General features: G+C 38.0%; 1 protein-coding gene across 2 annotated transcripts in view; it reads right to left on the reverse strand.

The window, feature by feature from the left end:
* The window catches only part of LOC149782439 (uncharacterized), a 42,293-nt gene extending 32,810 nt beyond the window's left edge, over positions 1–9,483 (reverse strand). Inside the window, exon 1 of one of the 2 annotated variants that reach the window (XM_089933846.1) lies at positions 9,088–9,483. The gene's annotated coding sequence lies outside the window, so the exon portion shown is untranslated. Of the gene's footprint in view, positions 1–9,077 lie in introns of both variants that reach the window. The other variant, XM_089933845.1, reaches the window with a different exon arrangement.
* Between the last annotated feature and the right edge of the window lie 757 nt (positions 9,484–10,240).

Below are 10,240 nucleotides of genomic sequence, written 5' to 3' on the forward strand. Positions count from 1 at the left end.
CTTCAACGGAACCCACGATCAAAATCCTTTTGAGTTTCAACATTACAATGTGTCCAAGATCGAAGTCAGTCGCGACGGCATGACCTTGTGTACCCGACCCTTTGAGCCTAACTTTGGTGTCGCGAAGAATTATTTGAGATCGTACTTGTCCCTGTACGAAGCCACGGGACAGTTAGGAACCAACACCAGTGACGGTATTTCGTACGACGATTATGCAGGAGGCTATGCTTTGTGGGGTTTTGATTTCACTCCAGACCAAGGCAGCGACGAAGGACATTTCCACCCTATAAAATCCGGCCAGATTCGTGTGGAACTTCAGTTTGCAAATCCACCTCCAGATCACACAGTGAACGTCATCCTGTATGCAGAATTTGACAATACGATAGAAATCAACAGTTTGAGACAAGTCATTCTAGATTATTAGAAACCGTGGAAGACTGTTATCCCTCTTTACCTACTGAAGAAACTTTGGAGATGGAATGTGAGGAGACCGTGGAAGAAGAAGAATCCCAAGACAAAGACGAAGAAGTTATCATGATGAAGTCAAAATGGCCAGAACAAGAATCCCATTTAGTCTCCTGTTTTGCTACATTCCTGGCAGATAAAATGAAATAATTAATCAAGGAAGAGCGCTATGGATGTCACAATGATCATCCCAGTCAAATTCAACACGACAAATGCTTGATGTTGAGTCAAGAAGAAAAATTGGACGAATATCTGGACAAAGCTTGGGGTCTCATCGAAATAGAATTCGTGTGGAATGAGTGGTATAAAGGCTTGGATAAACATTCTTCTCCTCCATTAACGTCTCTGGAGTGCCGTCGCATCGAATCCCTCTTTGACCAGAGTAAGAAGTCGGAGCTAAACGCCTTTTACTTGTCAGACATTTTCAAGCAAAAAGTCAGGATCGAATTGATCACTTATCATTACCTGTGAAGAAGAAGAAATAAACCAAACAAAAAACTGGATACCTGGGAACTTTATTACCTTTTGAACCACAGTTCGTACACTGCTTCTTGGAATCCTGTCGTCTGTGCTAAAGATGAACTCCCTCATCGCAAACCTCAAGACCATCAAGCTTATGTGGTCAACACGGACGACAGTCATCTCCCAGGAACCCACTGGGTAGCCGTCTACTTTCCTCAAGAAGGATGTGTGGAATATTTCGATTCGTATGGATTGCCTCCTTTGGAAGACGATATCATTGACTTTATGAGAAGAAATGCTCAGACCACCCGATTCAATAATGTGAAATTACAAGGCACAGATTCCTTGGTGTGTGGACAATATTGTGTGTATTTTCTGCATCATCGCAGCCTGGGCTATTCCTTAGAACATTTAGTAACTCATTTTGATCCTCGTTCTTCTTCTAGAAACGATGTGAAAGTAGATCGATGGTTTTGTGACCATTATACTTGTCTTTTGTCTCAAGCTAGGAAACGTAGTGTTCATCAATGGCCTAATGACTTCCAACAGTGGAAATCACAATTTCATTCACAACGTTGTCAGCCCTGTCCAAAATAATGTGTTAGTTAAATTAAATGTTTATGATTAGAAAAAAATGTTTGATGTTATATTGTTTGATTATTGTTAAAAATGTTATAGTTGTTTGTTAGTGTTAAGTGATTTTGAATAAAATGTTGTGTTTTGAAGAAAAAAAATGCCTTTGTGGTTTGTTTGGCTATAGGAATCTTGATTCATGCTCTTTGACTTCTCTCTATCCCTCTCATGGTACTCATTGAACGTTCCAACTCGAAAACCGTGTGGGGATGTTTTCCTTCACGTCCGCGCTTTGACTTTAAAAACCGGGGCAGTCTCCAGTCTAACCATCCATTGTCGACTCATCTTCCTACGAAGATGTGCTCCAGACTAGCTAACCTAAACGAAACCTACGTGAATTTGCATAGGGTCAGACACAGTCTGATACCGAAGCCAGAAGAGATGGAGAATGTGAGAATGTTAGAAGTCACTGAAGACCTGATAGATGAGCTCTTCAGAGAAGAAATTAACATGGAGAAAGAAGAATGGACAGAGAAGTACAGACTTCAGAAACAGCAGAGAGAGAGCAGCAACAGCAACAACAGCAGCAGCAGCAACTTGAACCTGACAGAGGCTTTGTCGACTGTCGTATCGATACCAAAGAGTTCTTCTTCTCTTTCCGAAGAAGCAGACCTTATCCTGGGAGAAATCCTATCGTCAGAGGACGCCGCATTCTTAGAACATAAAAGATCGCCATAGCAAACAAAAAAAACATCCCTTTTCAGGGCTACCCATACCTCTAGAAAAGAAATAAAAATAGATTTGCCAATATGTGTATGTCGAATAGTGTGAATATAAACACTCACTCTTTTCTGGTGTGGTTATATGTGTTTGTGACTGTAAGCGATCAAGTACGTTTTTGTGGATAGTAGATAATGATAATGTTTTTTGCTGTTTGACGTGTGTGGAGAGTAGATTTTGGTTTTGATTTGATTGCTTTGCGTATGTGGATAGTATATTTAAGTGATTAATGAAAATTTTTAGAATAGTGATGGGTAGTACAAAAAAGTGAGTGAGTGTTTCTTTTAGGTCCGCGCGTTGCTTGGTCATGATCTAGGTAATATAAGTTTTGTCTTAGGGGATGTTTTCCTTCACGTCCGCGCTTTTAGCATAAATTGAAAACTAGTCGTCAGTTGGGCTACCCATCGTTGACTCGTTAACAACAAGACAATGAATACAGGGATTGTAAAACTTCTAGAACTCCAGATGCACCTGGAATATGCCAGGTGTATAGTGAATGAGCTGGCTACAGAGGCCACAGTAGAAGAGGGAAGGATAAAGAAGGAAGAGGAGGAGAGAAGACAGAGGGAAGAGGAGGAAAAGAAATAGGAGAGAGGATGACTTACAATATACCAGAGACAGAGGATTAGGGTGCTGAAGCCAATCATCCTCCTTCTGCGCTCCCAATCAAAAGAGTGAAAGGAGATTGGAGTAGAAGATGCGTTTGCGGTGCCAGGCCGGGGAGGTGCAACCATGAACCAGGTGTCCTGGAGTACAAAACAAACAGCCCTTTTCAGGGCTACCCAAACCTTTAGAAAACAAATAGTAATCGATTTGCCAATGTGTGTATGTAGAGTAGTGTGAATTTAAACACCGACTCTTTTTTCCTAGTGTGAGTGTATGTGTTTGTGTTTGTAAGTGCTCACGTACGTTTGTGTGGATAGTAGATTTGGATTTGATTTTAATGCTTTGCGTGTGTGAATGGTAAATTTTGGGTTTGATTTTAATGCTTTGCGTGTGTGAATGGTAGATTTTGGGATTGCTTATTGCTGCTTCGCGTATGTGAATAGTAGATAATATGAGATGAGAAAAGTAAGGGATGTTTTCCTTCACGTCCGCGCGTTGTTTGATCATGATCTAGGTAATATAAGTTTTGGGTTTTAGGGGATGTTTTCCTTCAGTCCGCGCTTTTCGTATAAGAACCCACGACGTTCGTCGTTCGCACCTTTCTACAAAGAATAAAAAAGAAGATGGCTTCGAACCACCTTGATAAAATGAAAAAATTGCAAGACGTTCTGGACAATTTGGGGATAATGGAACAGATGTTAGTAAGACTGGACGAGGATCGCTATTCTTACAGTCCACATAGAATAAAGATGGAGATCAACAATTTAAGAAAACTAAAGGAAATCATCAGTGATCTGTTGAAAGAAATAAAGGAGGAGAAAGAAGAAAATGAGAAGAGGAAGAAAGAAGAGGAGGAGAAGCAGAAAGAGGAGAAAAAGAAGAAAAAGAGGAAGAATAAAAGAAAAGAAGAGAAAAAGTGTAGGAGAGAAAATAAGAAGCTGGTGGAAGAATAGAAGAAATTAGAAGAAGAAGAAAACCAAAGGCCCTTTTCAGGGCCACTCATAGGTCTCGAAAAGATCTTGACTTTCATTGCCTACCCCATTTTTTTTTAAATAAATAGAGACCCCTCCCTGTTTCAATTTTCCTCTGTTCCATTTCCATAGGTCCAACAGGTCCGGACCGTATTAAAATAGGGTCCCGACCCTGTTCCATTTCCCCTTGAGGCTCAACAGGCCCACGATCTATTATTCCCATGTTAAATTCCCTTGAGGCTAAACAGTCCCAGGGTTTTTTGCCCATGTTAAATTTACATAGAGGCTAAACAGTCCCAGGGTGGTTTTTAATGCTAATTCCCCTTGAGGCTGAATCGTCCCAGGGGTTTCCGTAATGCTAAATTTCCCATTGAGGCTATATCGTCCCAGGGTAGTTTGTAATGCTAATTCCCCTTGAGGCTGAATCGTCCCTATTCACTACTGTCGCTCCATATCGACTTATTAATCGCTCCGTATAGACTTAATAATCGCTCTGTATCGACTTAATAATCGCGCCGTACAGACTTAATAATCGCTCCGTATTGACCTATTAATCGCTCCGTATCGACTTATCAATCGCCCTGTAGCGACTTATTAATTTTACCTATACATCAGGTGATGAAAACTTTGTTTATCTTTCATAAAATGATACTACTGGACGTGGATCGAAACAAAATTGCAAGAGTCGGTTGAGAACAGATATCAAGTGTGTTGCACTTGTATGTGTTCAATCTGACTGTTGTTACGAACTGGCAAAAGATAATAACCAGGGTCATTGCTAAACAACATGTCAGGATACCTTCTAAACGGAGTTTGTTAAGTTTTTCGTGTTTTCCCGTAAAAGCGATTTGAAGTATGCGCAAAAGAACAAAGAACCGAAATGCACAAAGGAACAAAATATTGTGGGCAAATTGTATATATAGAAAATATACGAAATGTACTGACTAATGCACAAGCATAATAACACATAAACAGAGGAACAAGAATGGACCAATAATTCTCCTTTATGGCATACAAGTTTGTAATGGACGTACAAATCACAAAGCTTTCAGATACTTTTTAACTAAATTTCACCAAATCTGTAACGTAAAATCTTTAATTTATATTGCACTACAAGCGCCATAAAAATTGGATCTTTGTGATACAGAGTTATTTACGGTTGATGAAACCAGTGAGCCCACTAATTTGATCGTGTTCTTTCAATGAAAATGACCATGCATACCAGATTATTGTCAATAAAATTACATAAATTAGGCAACGGATTTAAGTAGAGCTTCAGTGATTATGGTCTTAACCAGTCTTAAAGCTACGCAATATTTAGATATATTACGGTTTGCCTAATTTGATTGATTTATTTCCTATCTTCCTCTTACTTGGTTTAAACTCACAACGAGTTTCTCTCGTTCAATTCGTCTTTCCAAATCTTACTCACCCTCTTCCATTCGTTCTTGATTACTACAGCTCTCACATCTACTATGTGTGAATTAATGTAGTTCGCACTCGCTTACTCCCTCTCGATTATGATTATTCTCGATTACTTCCGCTCATTCTCTCCTGCTCGCTTTATGACTTATCCAGCCATCTGTCCAGCTTACACTGTTCAGCTCGCTCCACGATCTCTAGCTGATAATCTCTCCGGCTCACCCACTCCAAATCAACCTGTGATTTCTCTCGCTCATCCCGTGATTTCTCCACCTCCAGCTGTAATACCCCAGCTCACCTTTTTCCACTCTATTTCTATTAATGCGGCTCGAACGTGATTACTTTTTCTCGTCATTTTATAATTAGGTGGCGTTCAAGCGATTCACAATATTATTCAATTCATTGAGACACTTCATGTATGTGTTGACCTTTCCTGCAATATTACACCGTAAAAATTACAGTATTGGTGTGAAATATTACCTGAAACAAAAACTGGCACTGTCATTAGTTAAGAAAAAAATATACCTTGTGAAGAATCGTAGAATGCAGTGGTTAGTCAAAACGTTTAGTAAATAACTTACACATAGGAACCTTGCAAATGTGTAATAGCTGTGTTCGCATGTCATATTTAGTTTCAAATGGGAGATTTGGTGACGCATTTCTGCTATTCTATGATAACTTCACTTTGTTGGTACACTAATGGAATGTATATTTGCTCTGTTCATTGATAAATATTTACGGATGTTGACTAGGAATGAAAAGACAAATGACTACTGTCTTACAGCCATTGATTCATTCTCATGAAGCAAGCGAATTAGCGTGGAAGGAGCTGTCATATTACTGTATTTTAACAGAGTCAATTCAACGTTCAGTGTCGGTTCACTTAATGTCCAGACCCAGATATTTACCATTTTAACAGATTTTTTTATTTTTTTATATTGCCCAGTAAGAGAACGCAGAACTCCGTTTTTTCTTTTCCTGAGGCAGTTTTTTACGTGTCCTTTGCTTTTCGAGACTTTTTATCCCCCATATAAAATGCACACGAAATGGAAATCAGTCTTAATTCAAGTCTTTGATTGGCTACATTGAATCGTCTTTCACTGTCTTATGGTGACCATGATGTTCTTGTTTGAGTCAGAATATGGCGAGGCAGTAAGTTCGACATGTTACTGTGATTTTTATTTATAAATTTCTTTTCGAAAATCACTATGTGACTCGATAATACGATAACATATAATATTTTACCAGACTTTGACATGATTTTTAAAAATTGTTATCACAGCTGTATAACAAATTTCGCACAAAGCTTATATTTAAATAGTTGGTGAATGCACTCCACTTTTGTGAAGGCCCCGGATGGCTTTTTATATCACTGTCATGGTACCTCTGTCCTATGGGACCCGGGTGGCCAAGAGGTATAAAGCGCCCACCTTGTCTGATCAGCGCCATCTCACCTCTGTCAGCGTTGTTCCGAGTCTCGGGCTCGACCAGTGTGGGTTTGTGAGAAAGCTTGCCTGTAGCTTCCCGTGGGTAGGTCTTTCTTATAGGGGTTTTCTTTATTGTTTATCGTGTGCTAAAAATTGGTGTTAAACCCACAACAACACCACCTTTGGGTGGGTTCGAGTCTTGGATGGGCCAACGTGGGTATGTGAGAAAGCTGGCCAGTAGCTTCCCATGGGTCGGTAGTTCTTCCTCTATCAAACATACTAACCGCCAAAAACTAAAAACCAAACAAATTATACCTTTGTGATATATAAAAATTTAAAACCTGCATACTTTATTTTCAACAATATTTTTATTCTTCTGCAATTTATTACACAAATCTTGTACCTATCATACAAGAGCAAACTTAAAAACCGAATAATGTTTCCTACCTTAAATATTTTCAGCATGTTGTTATGTTTTCTAATTTCATGGTGTTTGTTTTTTGTAATCATATCACTATTTATGTTTTTATGTTTTAGGTGTTGTCTAATGTTGTACAGCGATTATAGTTTCAAAGTACTAATTATTATTATTATTATTATTATTATTAAAAAAGAACAACAACAAAAATCCCTTAGGTGTTTGTTCTTTTCACAGTCAACCATGAAAGTGGGTTTTTAGGGCATGCCGTAGATATAAAGTAAAAATCAATTTCAACGGTCCTTTACTAGAATAAACTGCATGGATAATCACAGGCTGAGCTAGTCTGCATATGGGACATTAAATATATGCTTAAAAAATTGACCAGCAGAGATTAGAGATATGATCGAAAGAATGAATGCACAGTTTCAAAATTTAAATAAACTGTGACATGAATATAAACAGACTTGTTCTAAGGTACAACATGTTCCAAAGCTGCAAGCTTATTGCAAATTGAAAGAAATAATTTGTACTAAGAATTCCTTAAGTTATGAAAGCATCTTTAGATAAGTTAGTACGACCATAATATATATCAAGTTTCAGAGCTATACTTCCTAAATTGCGAACCTGTTTGCGTTCACACGATTATGTCATATGTTCTGGATCCAGCTGCAAGACAAAATGGGCAATAACTCTATAACAATTTGATGGAGGAATAATTTATCGATATCCACATCTTCAAATGATGACTATAACATTTACAAAGCTTCATGACGATCCACTAAAAAATGTTAGTCTACCTTGCCTACACGACAGTCTGTTATACACTACATAAGGCTCCATGTACATAAGGGCAATAACTCTAAGAAACTCTCGGGGCACAGGGAGTTAGTTGTACCTAAGTGCATTTTCAGTTAATGACCATAATATGTAAAAAGTTTCATGGCGGTCCACTTAAATCCGTGTGACTAGATGTGTTGCTTTCACAAGATTATGTCGTAGACTACATCTAGCTGTAAGTGAAAAAGGGCAATATGTCGAAAAGAAAAAATGTCCCAGAAGATGACAATATTTACCAAGTTTCAAAGCGATCCGTTAAAAACCGAGTCTAGTTGTGTTCACGAGGTTAAGGCATACTGTGCATGTAGTTGCAAGATAATAAGGACAATAACTCTCGGCTGATTTCGGAAGCAGAGTAAGTTGTTCACGTGCGTACCTTCTGATTACGACCATAATAATATTTACCAAGTTTCATAGTGTCCATTTAAAACTGAAAATATATACCATCAAAAGATTTTGTCATATGCTGTATTTAGCTCTAAGTCAACAAGGGCAAAAACTCTTTTATAATCGCAGAAACTGGTGAAAACCACAGTATTGTACCGCTTCCAGACAATTTCTTAAAAATAGCAACACAAATTGCGTTCACAAGATTACACGACGGGTGGACGGAGAGGCTGCCACAATAGTTCTTATAAAGTTCAGCATTTGTAGTGATGGGGGTATATCATAAATGTTCTCTTGTTGAGGCATACTATTTTTAGAGCCTTACGCCAAGAGAGCGAAGTGAAAATGTACACCCCACTGAAGGCCCCGTTTAAGCCCTGAAAGAATTCTTATACACCTGGATTTGGATGAATTTGAGGCGCCATTCAGGTATAATTAATGTATAAAACAAACCTTGGATTATCTTGACCTGTATATTTGTTTTACTGTTCTCGATAGCGAGAATCATAGTGGTACTGCAGGTGCAAAATACTGCATAATGCTTTATAAGAACACACCACCATTTTTGTCTGCACTTTACCCATCGCCGAACTTGTGATAAACGCTGTTGTAATAATGATATTCGTTTCATGGCAAGAAGGCATTTTACTGAAGATCTATATTTCTTGTACTAAGTACTGCCAGTTTAGCAAATATATTTAAAAGTAAATACCAACTCGTAATTACCTTATCTTACCTGTTGCTGTTCAAGCGTAAATTCATCATATCACCTGCACTAGCCAGGTTTACTCACACAACAAGCGTAAATTCGTCATGTCACCTGTATTATTCAGGTTTACATCGACAAGGAGGCTAACCTACAAAGCTCGACATAATAATACTGCTCAAGTGTATCAAATTTTGCAAATGAGTATGAGTGGCAGTTGGTGTCATAACGTGACAAAAGTAACGCGTTACTTTTAAATAGTGACGTTTTCAAAGCGGTTTTCTTCCCAAAAGTTAATGCGTTACTTTCACTTCTATGGGTTAACGCTGCTGTTGCGAAAGTAACGCGCTACTTTTTGGTATTAGTAATGTATTACTTTAAATAAAGAAAAAAGCACCTTTGCTTGTAAATATAAATGTCTTCTTTCGACCAATGAAAATTAAGATTGCAAAATCATTTATACTTTGCAAGCTATATCGTTAGTTAAAGATAAAGAAAGGGAATGGAAACAACATTGATGGCAAACAACTTTATATTATTCGACAAAAATAACTTTTCAGGGAAGGATACAAACATTCTTAAGTCACATGGGTAATTACGATCAATATGGAACCAACAAAAAGCTGCACAGGCTTCAAAAATAATTTGGTTTAATCTGTCTAATCAATTCAGTGTCCATCACAACCCATGTTTAAGTACATAGCAATTCAAGTAAAGGTTTGGGAGGTGCTTGATTTCAATATCGTACTCCAAAGATCATCTAACAAGCGTGAATGTTATGATTAAATAAACAGCTGGCTTATTCTGGATAAGTGGTGTCAAAATTGACTTAAAAGTTACTAAATAAAGAAAAGAAAATAATTACAATACACACCATTTTTTGGTTTTTATAAAAGTATGATGAGTGTACTAAAGTTTGTTTACTGAACTCTTACAAAATTTAGGTAGTAACAGCTGAGCCTATCAGCTTTGGCTGCTGATGTGTGTGCCACAGAATATTATGGATAAACACGTTCATGGAATTACCAGCCAGTGAAAGAACTCCGAGAGTTGATTAGAGTGAATGGTACGTAGAAATTCACCTTGGCATACAATTTATGAAAAATGTTTCGTAGAGTCGCATGTCTCTATGACTATCGACAATCCGTAAACGGCTTCTACCTGAACAAGCAAAGCATGGCGG

This window comes from Sinohyriopsis cumingii, chromosome 15 (genome assembly GCF_028554795.1).
Source record: "Sinohyriopsis cumingii isolate HCF-2022 chromosome 15, ASM2855479v2, whole genome shotgun sequence".
Classification (NCBI taxonomy): domain Eukaryota; kingdom Metazoa; phylum Mollusca; class Bivalvia; order Unionida; family Unionidae; genus Sinohyriopsis; species Sinohyriopsis cumingii.